The 17,287-nt window shown below is 45.0% G+C and overlaps 1 long non-coding RNA gene across 1 annotated transcript; it reads left to right on the top strand.

The window, feature by feature from the left end:
* Positions 1 to 4,920: 4,920 nt before the first annotated feature.
* On the top strand, positions 4,921 to 12,828 carry LOC131491690 (uncharacterized). Its single transcript, XR_009251603.1, has 3 exons — positions 4,921 to 7,758; positions 8,522 to 8,716; positions 12,138 to 12,828. It is a non-coding gene; the product is annotated as an uncharacterized LOC131491690 (long non-coding RNA).
* The last annotated feature ends 4,459 nt before the right edge of the window (positions 12,829 to 17,287 follow it).

Below are 17,287 nucleotides of genomic sequence, written 5' to 3'. Positions count from 1 at the left end.
CGTTCTCACAAAGGGGGAGGAAAGAGGCTGGAGTTCTGTGGGAGCTACTCAGACCTTGCCCGTGGGCTGCTGGTCCTAGCACAGTCAACGGCAGAGGTGCCGCTGAGGCCCAGGGGGACGATGGACACCCGCCCAGTCCCTGGACCGTCTGCTGAGGTCACCGCTTCTGCCACCATGGATTCACACCCGGCCGTGGTGGTCTCTTCTGCAGGAACTGGAAGACCCATTGGTGTTTTACCTGGAGGCATGGCTGGCTGAGTCGATCTTCAGCCCAGATCAAGTCATAATTCTGGAAATGGAGTGGATGAGCCAGGTCCTGCTGACAGTGGACATAGTTAACTCCAGAGATTTAGTTGAAATGGTCATCTTCGGTCAGCCATGTATACAAAATCAGGTGAAGGGCATGCCCTGAGCCTGGCTTGGTGGCACCAGGAACATGGTGCCCAAGATATGTGCCTGCACAGAGGAGAGACCATGTGAGGACAAAGCAAGATGGCAGCCATCTGCAAGTTAACGAGAGGCCTCAGAAGAAACCAGCCTTGCTGACATCTTGATCTTGGACTTCCAGCCTTCAGATCTTTGAGAAAATAAATATCTGTTGTTTAAGTCAAAAAATAAAACAACAACAACAACAACAACAAAAAGGAGAGCGGGGGGCGGTGTGTGAAGAGGTAGAGAGAACCACAACTATCCCTTAGTCTCTGCTTAGAAGTGACACTGTCATTTCTGCTTATACCTTACTGGCCCAAGCAAGTCACGTGGCCACTCCTAACTTCAAAAGGTAGGGATAGTATAATCTTCTGGGGTGTGTGTGGGGGGGTGTGTGTGTGTGTGTTGGGTGGGGAGGGGCTGCAGGGAAGGAGCTGGGGCAGGAATCAGAAGCATTTGGAATGACAATACGGTCCACCACACAGGTCATTTCTCATCAGGCTAGCCAGGACTGACTAAAAATTTTTATTAGAAAATCAGTAGATGTTTTGTGGTCAGGGAAGGAACTAGAGAAATGAGAGAGGTGCTTGGGTTTGGGGGAAGGGGAGTATTAAGGGAGAGAAAGGTTGGTCCTGCTCTGAGGACACAGTCATGAGAACCCCGAAGACAGGGGCAAAACGAGCCCACGTCAGGTCATTCTGGGGAGATAACGCTTCTCCCCTGAAAGCTGCTATGCCGGACACTTCCAGACGGCCACGCGGACTGATCGTCGGTGACTTTCCAACACCAGTGCGGGCTGCAGCCCTGCTGTTGGCTCTCCAGCGTTCTGCCCAAGGTCAAGTGTGTCGGGCTGGTAGAGGCCTTGAATCGAGATTCTGTAGGAGACAGCTGGGCTGTCGGGGGAGAGAGACGAGGTTCTTGTGCCCCAATAATATCAGCAGGGAGGACCTGGAAGTTCAGGAGGAAGCAGTTCTGCAGGAGGAGGACAATTTAAAAGGTGAGATACCCACATGAAAAGTAGCTTCCAGAGAAAGATTCAGAAGCTCCTATGGCCATAGGTAATGAAACCGAGATGCTAGAAAAGCAAATGAAATTGCTCCCCGCCCAGTCTACAGAAAGTGATTGAGCAGGAATGGATCCCAAGAGAGTCATAGGCCCAGCCTGGGTCACGTGCCCACCACTGTGGCAGAGGAGGGAAGGTAGGGGAGTTCGGCCCCACCTAAACCTGATGGAATGGATTTCTCTCAGGAAATGACTCTTTTCCTAGAAGAAGCCTTCTGCTGGATGTGTCCTCTAGGGAGTGTGCATCTCTCTAGCAGGCCGTTAACCCCGACACCCGTTCAACCCGTGAGCACTCGGCAGGGCCTGGCGCTCCGGCCAGGCACACGCCTACCGGTTTTGTACCATCAACCAGCAGAGCCCAGTAACAGGGGAGTGCTTTGGAGGCTGACCTATTGGAAAAGGGAGTTATCCAAAGCGACTAATAATAAAATAGTTGTTATACCAAGAGCAAAAATGGGAACAAAGAGGAGACCCTGTGACGAGTGCAGAAAATTTAAATCCAACAGAAGCAAATAGAAGCAGGCCAACCAGGGGAAGATCCTGCTTGCTTCCTGGATGCCTCGCTTCCGAACCAGCTCTATCAGGGAGCTTCCAACGGCTCTAGGACAGACGAGCCAGGCGTAAGGCCAGTCACTGGATGACTCTAAATGGTTGATCTCTCCAAAGTTACCGTTTTTCTACAGAGCATGGACAGCAGATAAATATGTCACTCATGGCACCACATCCTTGTTTTAGGTCCATGGTGAAGAGATCGCAGCCCCGTTATGGTTTCCTGGTGCTTGTCTCAGCTCCAAGCTAAGCTTCAAGCACAGCGTTCTGAGCAAGAAGAAAGACAAGAGTCACAAGTGCCTTCTCAAGACGCCTGGGTGGCTCAGTCGGTGAAGCGTCTGACTCTTGCTTTCAGCTCAGGTCACGATCTCATGGTTCATGAGTCTGAGCCCTGCATCAGGCTGTGTGCTGACAGTGCAGAGCCTGCTTGAGATTCTCTCTCTCTCTGCCCCTCCCGCATCTCTCTCTCTCTCTCAAAATAAATAAATAAATAAATAAAGAGTCACAAGTGTCTTTTCCTTTTGCTGCCAGTGCCTCTTATGACTAAGAAAAATATTTCTCAGAAATCCCTCAGCAGTTGTCCTTTGTATCTCCTTGGCCAGGATCAGGCCGTATTCCTGCCATAGACAACTGGCCAAGGGGAACAGCATTTTTATAGCTAGACAGTCAGGGACTGAACATTCCGCTGCCCAAGGGGAGTCAAAGTGCAGGAAGGCAAGTAAGAAGGCAAAGGCCACCAACAGCGTTTGCCTCCAGGTAAAGCCAGTTTCTTGGCAGTCTCAACTTGTTAGAGTGTAAATATGGAAATAGTTTTATTTTCCCAGTAACTGGCCCCAGCTGTGCTAGGTGGACCCCTGTTTGCAACTAGGTAGCAGAACCCCATCATCAACGTTCTCTGACTCCATATCTTCAGTACTTACCTCCAGTTATTTAAACAGCCTCATTTCATTTCTCAGGCCTCTTCCCTGGTTATTTTATTTTTAATTTTTTTTTTAATTTTTTTTAACGGTTATTTATTTTTGAGACAGAGAGAGACAGAGTATGAACGGGGGAGGAGCAGAGAGAGGGAGACACAGAATCAGAAGCAGGCTCCAGGCCCTGGGCCATCAGCCCAGAGCCTGACGTGGGGCTCGAACTCACGGACCGTGAGATCATGACCTGAGCTTAAGTTGGACACTCAACCGACTGAGCCACCCAGGCACCCCTTCCCTGGTTATTTTAAAACACCAATCCCACATCTAATGCAAAGGCCTCTTAGGCCTCCTCCAGCCTAGGCTCCCTTCTCAGTGAGCTGGTGAGCTTGGCATGGGGCCACTATTGGCATCAGTCACAGTCATTAGGACAGCTACAGTACAAGCCTTGGGACATTTGTTTCTAGTAAGAAAGTTTGTCAACTAAGAGCTCCTGAGTGGCATTGCCATTAGTAATGGTTTGCCTGGAGAGACAGGAGTAGGTAATCTAACTGTACAAAGTGACTCGGGAAGAGTTAGAAGGAGGAGAGAAAGAAGAAGACAGAAGGCTTCTTATAGAGGGTTTGATTTGAGCTGGGCCTGAGAGAAACAGGAGGGCCTTGCCAGGTGACTTCAGGAGATGCATTCTAGGTAGGAGGTACAGTTTGAGTGAAGGTACAGAGGCAGGAGAGTCTGGGTTGGTCCCCGGGACAGAACGGTGGAGCTGACAAGTTAGGAAGGGGCGGTGTCAGGCAGATCAGTCCTGCCAGCCTCGAATGCCAGGCCAGAATGGCATCCAGAACCTCTGCCCTTGCCCCCCTGGCTGTGCTGGTGGACCCGGATGACTGTGGAGCCCATCAAGCTTCAGTGTCACAAGAGACCTTTGAGATCATCCACTGATCTCGCTATCAGGCTGTGCTTCCTCTTCCTGTGTCCTGTGAACATCCTAGACTCTACTGAGGAAACATTAACTGAGCCAGGCCGGGTGCCAGGCTTCCCCTGGGCCCCCATTCTCAGGGTTCGGCCTCGTCCTGTTTCAGTTCCACCATGGGAGGAAAGTGAAGCCTGCCAGCAATGCTGATGGCCTTGCCACAAAATCCATAGAAAACATTTTATTTTCCTTCATGTGAATTGATGATTTTCCCTCAGCCCTGGACTGGCGGGAGTCAAACCCACACACCCCACAGGGGGCACTCCATTTCCCAAAGGGACTGGAGGCCCTGCTCCAGGATACTCTCCTCCCCCTCTCTCCCGGCTGAGTTGTGAGCTCTGCCAGCTGAGGGGAAGGGACAGCAGAGGCATTATTCCTAGGGAAATTCCTTTCCCCAGTCCAGCAATCTTGAAGCTGGGGCGTAGATTTCCACTTTGTACATACAGGGAAATAGGCCCAGAGAGCAGAAGTACTAGCCCAGGGTCACACAGCAAGTCAGGGCAAAGCCAAGGCCCGAGGCCGGGTCTGGGCCTTCCCTGGCACAGGCAACAGGGCAGGATTTGTGCTGCTCAGAGATGTAGCCAGCCACGTGGGAGAACGCCACGAGGGTGGACACCAGGGGATGGGCAGAGTGAGCTAAGTTCAGTGTCAGGTCAGACCGACAAGGCGAGCACACTAGCTGGTGACTGATAGACGAGTCCAAGGAGCAACGGGAATCATAAGAGTGACTGATACAGCTCTCCAGCACTTTCTTTTTTTTTTTTTTTTTTTTTTTAATTTTTTTTTTTTCAACATTTATTTTATTTTTTGGGACAGAGAGAGACAGAGCATGAACGGGGGAGGGACAGAGAGAGAGGGAGACACAGAATCGGAAACAGGCTCCAGGCTCTGAGCCATCAGCCCAGAGCCTGACGCGGGGCTCGAACTCACAGACCGTGAGATCGTGACCTGGCTGAAGTCGGACGCTTAACCGACTGCGCCACCCAGGCGCCCCCAGCACTTTCTTTTTTAACGTTTATTTATTTAGTTTGAGGGGAGGGGCAGAGAGAGAGGGAGAGAGAGAATCCCAAGCAGGCTCCCCACTGTCAGCATAGAGCACGGGGCTCCATCTCCCCGACCGTGAGATCATGACCTGAGCTGATCAAGAGTTGGACACTCAACAGACTGAGCCACCCGGGCACCCCTGTCCAGCACTTTGAATGATAGTTTATGCAGCACTTTTCACCTTGTTCTCTCACTGGCCCACAGCAAAATGGTGCACATACACACCACTTGCAAAGTCTAAGGTCTAGTTAGGTTCTCAGGAAGTCAGGCTGGTGGGGGGCAAGGGTAAGGCAGGAAGCCTTCACGTGGGGAAGCATGATGACACCCCTGCCCCCAGCTCCAAACACTTTCATTTTTCCAAAGTGAAGTTCGCAGTATTGTTTTCTCATTATAAAAAATAACGTGCATTCCCCCAAGATACCTGGAAATATAAACAAAGTTACCCACAATGCACCTTCCTCTCCCTGCTTTTACCAGTGAGTGCAGAATCCTTCTAGAGTTTTCTCTGTACCAAGATCTCTCTGCAGCTAATTACGGCAGGATCCTGCTTCTGCCCACATGGGGGCAGAGGTGGTTACCCCACAAGGCTGCGAGGAGAAGTTCCAGACCATGGTTTCATACTTGGGGCGTTTCTACTATCTCTGCTGGTTGGCACGTTCCTGCCAGATGGAAGCCCCATCTTGGCCAGAACCTCACCAGGTAATCAGGTGACATGCTACCCTCTTCCTGAGTACCACCTCACCTGTCTTCCCCCTACCAATCTGACACTGAGCTCTGCTGGAGATGTGAGTAGTTGCTTTCCTGAGCCAGCAGGTAAGATTTCATGCTGATCCCGGCCCAGCAGGAAAACAGGTGCCCCCCACCCCCCATTAGGATAATTTGACGAAGGCTTGATAAGGGGACTGTTCACAAAGGTGTGAGCAGAGTGTAAGAAACCAGAGGGAGAGTGCAGGCGTGAGCTAGAATATGGGGCCCCTAGGGCCCCGAAGCCCAAAGCAGCGGGGTGGTTACCAGAACACAAGGAGAGCGCTGCCTGGACCGCCATTTCCTGCGCCCGTCCGTCCATTTCCTACCATTGCTGAACCAGTCAGAAACCTGAAGATAAGGAAGCCTGTCGCCATAACTGTAAGTTCAGCCTCCCCGACCGACCGAGAGCAGAGCCAAGTCAATTTAGGGAAGGAAGTGGAGGGGAAAAAAAAAAAAAAGTGCCAGCCCAGGAGGCCAGGACAACGCCAAGTAAGAGGATGAGGAGATGTGACAGTATCTGCCACTCACTCCAACACATCGCCCAAGATGGGGAAGGCCTCTCGGCTCAGCCCTCTGGAGTTGTCTCCCTGCACATGCCTTCCTTCCTGATGCCGCTCCCCTCCTTGTTCCTCTCTCAGCCCTTCACAGCATCATTTTCCAGCATCTCTCCCCAGTTCCAAGACTCCCCACCCTCCCTGATCTAGAAAGCCTCCAGGCCCCCTGCACCTTCTTTAGTCACACAAACGCTGCCTTCAGGCAGGAGCGCTTGGGATAGTTTGCTGCCTCTGAAGTGTTGGGTGAGCCCTGGCCTGAGCTCTGAGCTCTGGAACCGGCTCACCTTCCCCACCAGCCACTTAGCAGCCACTGAGAGTAATCACCCCTCATAAGAGTGAGGGTATTCATTTTCTTGCTAAAACAGCCCAGGCTGTTCTTGTGAGGAAAGGATATCATCCTCAAAGCAAGATGCTTGTGGTCATCTGTCTAGTGAAGTCCGTCTATAACGGGGGCTTTAAAATGCAGTACTTTTGTCGCTGCTATTCTCAACGTGCCCCTATGATAAAGTCTCACTGGCTATTGGTGCTGTGTGCATTGGTTCTTTAAAAACATTTTTTTGGACCTGGCTATCATTTTTTAAATTTTAGATTAATTTAATGGATTTTCTTAGGTTTTTCCAAGGGGAAGCCCTCTTCTCTCTTCCTTTCCCAATATCTATACCTCTTACATCTTTTTCTTGCCCTGGTATTGGCTAGAACCCCCAGAACAAAGTTGAATAACAGTGGTGATTGCTGGAAACCTTGCTATGTTCTTGATTTTAATGGGAATGTCACATTGTTTTACTGGTAAGCATGACATGTTCAAGTATGGCATTTTTTTTAACGTGTATTTGTTTTTGAGAGAGACAGAGACAGACAGTGAGTGGGGGAGGGGCAGAAAGAGAAGGAGACAGAATTCGAAGCAGGCTCCAGGCTCTGAGCTGTCAGCACAGAGCCCGATGCAGGGCTCAAACCCATGAACTGCAAGATCATGGCCTGAGCCGAAGTCGGAAGCTTAGCCGGCTCAGCCACCCAAGCTCCCCCAGGTATGACATGTTTTACTGTTTGTTTCAGGGGGCTTCCCTTTATTCTGCTAAGGAAAAAATAAGAGTTTTTTTTTTTAACTCAGTAATGAATATTGAATTATATCAAAGATATATTTGGCATCTGCTTACATTTTTTCCTTGACTTGTGAGTATAACTTGCGGATATACTTCTTAATATGAAACCATCCTTATGCCCTTGAGATAAATTTTATTTGGTCATAATGTATTATTCAGATAATACACTACTAGATTCAATTTGCTGAATCTGGCACTTATAGTCATAAATGATGTTGCATTATGGGGTTTTTTTGTTTGTTTTTTCTTTTGCTATACTTTGTAGATTTTGGAATCAAGATCATTCTAATCATTAGAATGAACAGGGGAGGTTTTCTACCTTAGAATCATCTCTCTCTCAAAGGTTTGATGGAACTTGGCTGCAAACCCATTTTGGGTCCATCTCTGTTTGGGTAAGGAGTGGTATTTTCCCTTTTTAAAAATAGCTATATTGGCTCATTTAGATTTCTCTCTCTCTCTCTTTTTATGTAAATGCTTATTCATTTTTGACAGAGCATGAACAGGGGAGGGGCAGAGAAAGAGGGGGACAGAGGATCTGAAGCCGGCCTTGTGCTGTCAGCACAGAGCCTGAGGCAGGGCTTGATCTCACGAACTGTGAGATCATGACCTGAGCTGACGTAGAATGCTTTACCAACTGAGCCACCCAGGTGCCCCAGATTTTTTTCTCTTTTAGATATATCTTAGTAATTTGTATTTTCCTAGAAAATTGCCCAATTCAGAAAAACTACTGGTGGAGGGTTGACAATATTATTTTTCTGACCACTTCTGAAAAAAGATTATATCCCCTTTTTTTATTACTAATGTAGTACATTTGAGTTTTCTCCCCTTTTTTAGACTTTTTTTTATTTGATTTCATAGAGTTTTATCCAGTTGATATGTTTTCCGGCTCTAGGATGTATTTTCAATTCTCTTTTTCTTTGTTCTAAGGCATAATTTTCTGTTCTTAACTATATTAATTTCTATATCAATTAATTTTTAAGCACTTTATAATGGAAGATTTCAAACTTGCAATTTGAAAGGGAAAATCCATATACTCACCACCTAGGTTCTACAACAGACACTTTACTATATTTGCTTTATCACTATTTATCCATATATCCACCCATCTTTTTTTTTTTTAATTTTTTTTTATGTTTTTATTTATTCTTGAGACAGAGAGAGACAGAGCATGAGCAGGGGAGGGGCAGACACAGAATCAGAAGCAGGCTCCAGGCTCTGAGCTGTCGGCACAGAGCCCGACGCGGGGCTCGAGCGCACAGACTGCGAGATCATGACCCGTGCCAAAGTCGGACGCTCAACAGACTGAGCCACGCAGGAGCTCCCCATCTTATTTTTTTTATGTGTTTCAAAGTAAGTTGCAATCACTGGTATATTTTGCCCCCAAATACTTCAGCATTCATTCAGTAACTATACTTCAATATTTGTTTATGGTACTTTTCTTTATTTTTTGTAATTTGTCTAGCTGATTTCATCCACACCTAGTTTGTTATTTTTCTTTTAAAATAACTAGTATAATAATATTTATATTATCAGTCATGCTTCAGGCCACTTTAGGGGCATTTTTCTTTTGTTTTTCCTTTTTTTTAAATGTTTATTTTCTTTTGAGAGAGAGGGAGAGAGAGACAAAAAGCATGAGGGGGGGGAGGGGCAGAAAGAGAGAGACACAGAATCCGAAGGAGGCTCCAGGCTTTGAGCTGTTAGCACAGAACCCGAAGTCCGGCTCGAACTCACGAACCACGAGACCGTGACCTGAGATGAAGTCAGATGCTTAACTGACTGAGCCACCCAAGTGCTCCTAGGGGCATTTTTCAAAGGTCAAGGAACAGCCTTCTCTCTTCAGGCCCGAAATTAGGTAATTGATTGCTTTTATAATTTAGTAAGGGTAAGGTTCAGAATTCTAAGATACATTATCTGAGTCACCTTGGGCTGCTGTAACAAACTACCATAGACTGGGTGGCTTATAAACGACAGAAACTTATTTCTCACAGGTCTGTACGCTGGAAGTCTAAGGTCAGGATGCCAGCAGGTGGGGTTCTGATGAGGGCCCTCTTCTGAGTTGCAGTCTGACTTCTAGTTGTGTGCTCACATGGCAGAAAGGAAGAGGGAACTCTCTCAGATCTCTTATAAGGGCACCAGTTCTGCAGCGCCTGGGTGGCTCAGTTGGTTGTCCACCTCTTGATTTCAGCTCAGGTCATGATGCCAGGGTCATGGGAGTGAGCCCTGAGTTGGGCTCTGTGCTGATCATGGAGCCTGCTGAAGATTCCCTCTCTCTCTCTCTCTCTCTCTCTCTCTCTCTCTCTCACCCACTCCCTCTCTCTCTTTCCCTCCCCATCTCCCCTTCTGCTCCTGAGTTCTCTCTCTCTAAAATCAAATCAAATCAGGGATGCCTGGGTGGCTCAGTCGGTTAAGCGGTTAAACGTCCAACTTTGGCTCAGGTCATGATCTCACAGCTCGTGAGTTCAAGCCCTGCATCATGCTCTGTGCAGATGTGCTGACAGCTCGGAGCCTGGAACCTGCTTCAGATTCTGTGTCTCCCTCTCTCTGCCCCTCCCCTGCTCACGTTCTATCTCTGTCAAAAATAAATAAACATTAAAAAAAAATAAATAAATAAATAAATAAAGGCACTGGTCCCATTCGTGAGGACTCCACCCCCATGATTTAATCACTACTCAAAGGCCCACCTCCAAATACCATCATATTGGGGATTAGGTTTCAACACATGAATTTTATTTTTTTTTAATTTTTTTTTAACGTTTCTTTATTTTTGAGACAGAGAGAGAGCATGAACGGGGGAGGGGCAGAGAGAGAGGGAGACACAGCATCTGAAACAGGCTCCAGGCTCTGAGCAGTCAGCACAGAGCCCAACGCGGGGCTCGAACTCACGGACCGCGAGATTGTGACCTGAGCCGAAGTCGGACGCTTAACCGACTGAGCCGCCCAGGCGCCCCTCAACACATGAATTTTAGAGGGACACAAGCACCAGGTCTGTAACAATACAAATGTCAATAAGAAGGGATTTTCATTATAGTCCCTTTATTTTCAAATCAAAGGATTAAGTAAGTCACTATACATTTTCCTCAGCCCTTTGATGGTGAAGCTTCTCTCCTTACCGGTTTTCAGAAGAGCTCCCTCTCTTAGGGAGGACAATCAGAGGCTCATCTGCAGTTTAGCTCTATAGATCTGATGTGGCAATGACTTCCTTCCCTTCTACCTTCCTACCTTCCAGTTGCTTATCCAAGATTGACGGTGACGTCACCTAACTACAGCTTGTTGTTCTCATTTGGAGCACTGAGAGATAAACTTGGTCTATGTGTTGTCAGGAATACTACACTGCAAATCAGCAAAATGTAAAATCTAAGAAAATACTCCACGCTCAGTTGTATCTTACCTCTATTTTTTAAGCTTACTTTGAGAGAGAGAGAGAGCCAATGGGGGAGGGGCAGAGAGGGAGGGGTACAGAGAATCCAAAGCGGTCTCTGTGCCAACAGCAGAGAGCCTGGTATGGGACTCAAACTCACGAACCGTGAGATCATGACCTGAGCCAAAGTCGGACATTGAACCAACCGAACCACCCAAGCGCCTCTGTATCTTACATCTATTATCTCATGGAACCAAAACAGCTTGAGCCTTGTGTATCACACTCTTCTACTGAAAGTTTCCACTGGAAGAATGGTCATGTGACAAGTGGCCAAGAATGACCAAAAAGTTTCTTGGACCACTTTCTCAAGTTTATCCAAGAATTCCTTTCACACAGGCATAGTATTAAGTACTTTAAAGGAATTATCTCATGCAATTCTCACAACCTCTTTATGAAGCAAATACAGTTTACCTTGAACAACACAGGTTTGAACTGAGTGGGCTCACTTTTACATGGATTTTTTTTCAATAAATAGGGTACAGTCCTGTAAATGTATTTTCTTTACGATTTTCTCAATAACATTTTCTTTTCTCTAGCTTGCTTTATTGTAAGAATACAGTATATAATGCACAACATACAAACTGTGTGTTAATCGACTGTTTTAAGCTATTGGTAAGACTTCTGGTCAACAGTAGTTAAGTTTTTGGAGAGTAAAAAGTTATACGCAGATTTTTGGCTGCATGGGGGTAGTCAGTGCCTCTAACTACCATGTTGTTCAGGGATAAACTGTAATATTATTGACACCATTATGCAACTAAGCCTTGATAGTTAAAGAATTTCTGCAAGGTCACATGGATGGTAAGTAGCAGAGCAGGGATATTTTGAACCCTGGTCTAACTTAAAGTTGGTGCTCATATTTATTATACTGTGTATTTTTCTCTAAGTGCAGCTTTGGCTGCATCCCATATATTTTCTAACAACGATAATAAGGACAGCATAAGTGGATAAAATGAGATTTTCTGCCAAGGTATTAAATTTCTAGTTGCCCTGGCTTTCTACTCATTGAGCTATTACAGTGAATTATTTGTTCTAAAAACCTCTGCAGAATGGAGCCAAAACCTGAAGGGCTTAATGCATAGTGTGAATCTTAAACTATAGTTTGGGGAAGAGTTTATAACAATATAAGAGCTTCGACTGAGAAGGACTGAGTCATGGGACGCAGCACATTCTGGGGAAACAGAATTTAGGACAGAAACAAAATTCCTCTTTCTGAAAAAGGAGATCTTATCCACATTTGCTGGGTTTGGGCCGCTCGGGGTGTAGAGAAATCTCTATTGGCGTGTAAAAGATCTTGCACCTAACTACTGAAGCTGCAGGAGGGTAGACATTCATTCTTTGTTCTCCTTCCCAAAGCATGTGGTCCCAGCTCCGCCAAACAGAGATGTTCCTGCCCAGGAATCCGAGTCTGGAGAAGTTGACCCAGAGATGTGGAGAGAGAGCCAGGAAAGAGTGTGGATTGCTTGAGTATTAATCCCCAAGAGACTAAAGTAAGAAGTGACTGAGTTTCCCTCAGTGCTCAAGTTTAAGTTTTCTACCATCAGTAGAATTGGGGCTGGATCCAGAGAAACAGAGTTCCCTTTTCACAGATCTAAACTGTGACTGGGAAATGTCTCACACACACACACACACACACACACACACACACACACACACATCAGTGACATTTAAAGAGTGCTAAGTGTCATCTATTTAGTCAGAAAAAAATCCTCCAAGATAGGTATTGCTATCTTCGTATCAACACCTGGATGAGAGTCACAGAGAGCGGGCGGCAGCAGAGCCAGAACTCGGGTGAGGTACACCTGGCTTCAGGCCCATGCTCCACGCGCTTAAACATTCCAGTTCGTATTCTAATTGTCATTCGTCTCTGAACATCCGCTTTGATTTTGCCTTTCAGTGGAGGGATTTAAAAAAACGTATAAATGGTTCAGAATTTGTCAGTTAACCTTCTGTTACTAAGTTTTAGTTTCATTACGTTGTGCCCAGAAAATGTGACTAAATGGTTCCACTTTCAGGAATTTATCATGGTTCGCTTTAAAGACTAATACTGGGGGGCGCCTGGGTGGCGCAGTCGGTTAAGCGTCCGACTTCAGCCAGGTCACGATCTCGCGGTCCGTGAGTTCGAGCCCCGCGTCAGGCTCTGGGCTGATGGCTCAGAGCCTGGAGCCTGTTTCTGATTCTGTGTCTCCCTCTCTCTCTGCCCCTCCCCCGTTCATGCTCTGTCTCTCTCTCTCTGTCCCAAAAATAAATTTAAAAAGTTGAAAAAAAAAATTAAAAAAAAAAAAAGACTAATACTGGGGTATTGGTATTTGTTCCCTAGAAATTTGAAAATAAAGTTGTCAAGTTTATATGGTTTTTTTTTTTTTAATTTTTTTTTAACGTTTATTTATTTTTGAGACAGAGAGAGACACAGTATGAACGGGGGAGGGGCAGAGAGAGAGGGAGACACAGAATCGGAAGCAGGCTCCAGGCTCTGAGCCATCAGCCCAGAGCCTGACGCGGGGCTCGAACTCGCAGACCGCGAGATCGTGACCTGAGCTGAAGTCGGACGCTTAACCGACTGAGCCACCCAGGCGCCCCAGTTTATATGGTCTTAACGTAAATTAAAAGACAAGATATTGCCAGACTGGATAAAAGGAAGGACCCAACTACATCTTGTCAACTACAGCTGCTCATTTGTAATGTAATGAAACATTACATAGTTAGAAGTTAAAGCGTGGAGTGGTCGTAAACACTTGCATAGTGCTTACTCCATGGCAAGAACTATTCTGAGAGGGGCACCCTGGTGGCTCAGTTGGTTGAGCATCCAACTTCAGCTCAGGTTACGATCCCACAGTTCTTGAGTTTGAGTCCCACATCAGGGTCACTGCTGTCAGCCTGCCAGCACAGAGCCCACCTCAGATCCTCTGTGCTCCTCCCTGCTTGCACTAGACCAAAATTAATAATTATTTTTTTATTTATTTTTTATTTTTATTTTTTAACGTTTATTTACTTTTGAGACAGAGAGAGACAGAGCATGAACGGGGGAGGGTCAGAGAGAGGGAGACATAGAATCTGAAAGAGTCTCCAGGCTCTGAGCTGTCAGCACAGAGCCCAACGCGGGGCTCGAACTCACGAACCGCGAGATCATGACCTGAGCCAAAGTCGGACGCTTAGCCGACTGAGCCACCCAGGCGCCCCAATAATTATTTTTTTAAAAGAACTGTTCTAAGTACTTCCCATGTATTAGCTCATTTATCTTCACAACCATTGTATGAGGGAGGTACTATTACTATCCCCATTTTACAGAGGAGAAAACTGAGTCAAGGAACTTATCCAAGGCCACACATCGTTCACACGAAGTCTGCATTTTTATATTTACAGAGCATTCAGTTGCAAGGGGCTTAGTGTGAACAATGTTGCAGTAAAGCAAAAAAGTATACATTTCTGCATATTTGTACACATTTTTGTTTTCTATATTTCTATACCACTCAATACATATAACCTTCAAAATACATCAAAATCAAGTTATGCCACTAAAACTACATAAAGAAACATAAAGGCAAATGGCATTCTTCTATGGGAACAGTAGTCTCCCAAGCTGCTGAAACAAGGAAAAAAGTTAAAGGGTTGAAATTAGATAAGCCTACTAATACTAATGAAAAGAAAGCTAAAAAACAAAACAAAACAAACACAGTAGATTTCACAGGAGGCATTGTTACCAGAGATAGAGTCCTTTCAGAATAGTAAGCTAATTTATCAAAATGATAATAAGAATTACCAATGTTTATGCTTCAAATAAAAAGGTTCAAAGTACACAAAGCAGAACTGGTTATAATATCAGGAGATATATAAATAGAATGTTTACTAAGATAAAGTCACATTCGGGGCCATAAAACAATTCTCAGTAAACATATGAAAGGATTGAAGTCATACAAAGTATATTCTCTGTCCACACAGAACTAAAGTGAGAATCAATAACAGAAAGATATCTGGAACTTTCCCAGATATTTGGAAAGCAAATAACACTTAAAATAAACTATAAGTCAAGAGAGAATACATCACAAGGGAAATTAGAAATTATTTTTAGCTGAATAAAAATGAAAACAACATATCAAATTTAGTGACAAGCAGCTAAAAACAGTCTTTGAGGGAAATTAATAGCACTAAATGTTTATGCTAGAAAGGAAGAAAGGCTTACAGTGAATGACCTGAGCTTCTACCTTTAAAAACTGGAAAAAGAAGAGCAAATGAAACCCAGTGTAAGCAGGAAAAAAAAGGAATAAACATAAAAATCAATGAAATAGTAAATGGAAAAACAATAGAGAAAATCAATGAAACAAGAAGCTGGATTGTTGAGATCAATAGTACAATTGCTTCTCATTATTTGCAGGAGTTATGTTCTATAAAGTTGTGGGGGACACTGAATTAGAGAACACTGAGCCACTGCTGCTAGCTAGGGAGACTACAGGGTTAGGTTGCGCCAACCTCTGGCCACAACATTTTGTCAGCAGATCAGTAATAGCCTGGTTTTATGTGTGTCTCTCTTTAAAGACATCTAATTTAATCCATATTGTTGATTCATGAACATGGGACTCATGGCCCACAGCACTCTAACTCAGGCCCAAACAAACTTTATCTAACGCATACATATTCCCCATAAGGCACACCACAGCCTTCTTGCATTTAAACAACGCTTCAGCACTGCTCATGGGGACCATTTTAAACAGCAAAACCACCAACAAAAACCACAAAAATGCCCCAGGTCTGGCATTAAATAGACGACGAAAAGGGCATTTGTTTACAGTGTGAGAGCCATCTCATGGCGACTCCTCTCGGCCTTAGCTGGGAACCTGTGTGTTGGGCACCTCAATTTCTTTTCAGTGTCTGTGCGTGTTTTCCATCATCTGAAAGCGTTGCAGGTATTGATTTGAGGGTTACAAAAAAATCTTAGCAAGTAGGTGAATTCATAAATACAGAATCCACAAATAATGAATTTCAACTGCATTGATAAGCGTTTAGAAGACACCAATTACAAATATCAGAAATGATAAAGGGTCACCATCAGACATCATTCAGTTAAAGGATAACAATATTGGCAACTTTAGGCATATAAATTCCACCACTTAGGTGAATGAAATACACAAATTCTTAAAAGGTACGAGTCGCCAAAGCTCACTCAAGAAGAAAAGGGCAATTTGGATGATTTTATATCTATTAACAAAGCTGAATTTGTGATTTAAAACCTTTCCTCCCCCCCAAAAGAAAAACACCTCCATGCCTAGATGGCTTCACCGATGATGTGTAGCAAATACTTAAGAAAGAAATATACTAATTCTATACAAACTCTTCCAAAAAATAGTAGAGAGAACCCTTTCCAGTGTTTAATAAGGCCAGTGTTGATCCCCAAATCTGAAAAAGACATTACAAGAAGAGAAAACTAAATACAGAGCAACACCCCACAAAACATACTGAGAGAGCTTAAAGAGGATATAAATAAACAGAAAGTTACACCATGGTGATGGACCAGCAACTCAATTTTCTTAAGGGGTCAGTTTATCTGTGTATTCATGGCAATCCCAATCAAAATCCCAGCAAGTTTTTTGTTTGTTTTACAGTAATTGATGAGCTGATTCTAAAATCTGTATGGAAATGCAAAAAACTTAAAATGAACAAAACAACTCTGAAAAGAAAAAGAAAGAGGATTTACACTACTTGATTTCAAAATTTATTATAAGGCTGCAGCAAACTAGACAGTGTGGTGTTAATGTAAAACTACGTGTATAGATCACTGGAACAGAATAGAGGGCCCACATATATATGGCCAGTTGGGAAAGAAAGATCTAAGAAATGATGCTGGGTCAAGTGGGGATTCATATGCCAGATAAGGAGAGAGTTATAATCCTGACTTCATACTACACACCCTAATTAGAATGAAGGTAAGAGCTAAAACTAAATTTAAGAGCTAAAACTTTAAAACTTCTAGAAGAAAACAGAAACATTTCATGATCTTGGAATAGGTAAGCAGTTCTTAAATAGGACATAAGACAGAAAAGAAGTCCTAGCTTGGGTCAAGCATTTCTTGTGTCTGACCTTTGTGGCCATTGCTCTGTCTCTGTTGCCTAAGTACCCACTGGAACCAGCTGGGCAGTGGCTCCCCCTCCAGCCCTTGGAAGGGGGCAACTTTGGCACTGCCCTGACCCCACTCGGCACACTTGCCCTTCTACGTGCCTGCTGCTAAGGCCGGCTCTACAGTCCACAACGTCCCACCCCACACAGACTCCAAAGACGCCGCTAGGTTGGGATTTTGTCCTCCGCCCCCCCCACCCCCACCCCAAGACCACCCTCATCTCCATACAAGGAAATGGGAGTGAAACTTGGTGGTCCCCCTCAACAGGCAGTGAGTGGCTCCACTGTGCTCAGCTATCTCCACTCCTGGCCTTGAACTTTTGGTTAAGATGGAGAGGCTTTTCTACAGATTCTAGAGGTGATATGGAATTCTTCCTACTGGGTTCATTTGGTCATTT

The sequence above is a fragment of the Neofelis nebulosa genome, chromosome 12, assembly GCF_028018385.1.
Source record: "Neofelis nebulosa isolate mNeoNeb1 chromosome 12, mNeoNeb1.pri, whole genome shotgun sequence".
Classification (NCBI taxonomy): Eukaryota; Metazoa; Chordata; class Mammalia; order Carnivora; family Felidae; genus Neofelis; species Neofelis nebulosa.
The sequence above is the reverse complement of the archived record's forward strand: the minus strand, read 5'-3'. Positions and strand labels throughout refer to the sequence as shown.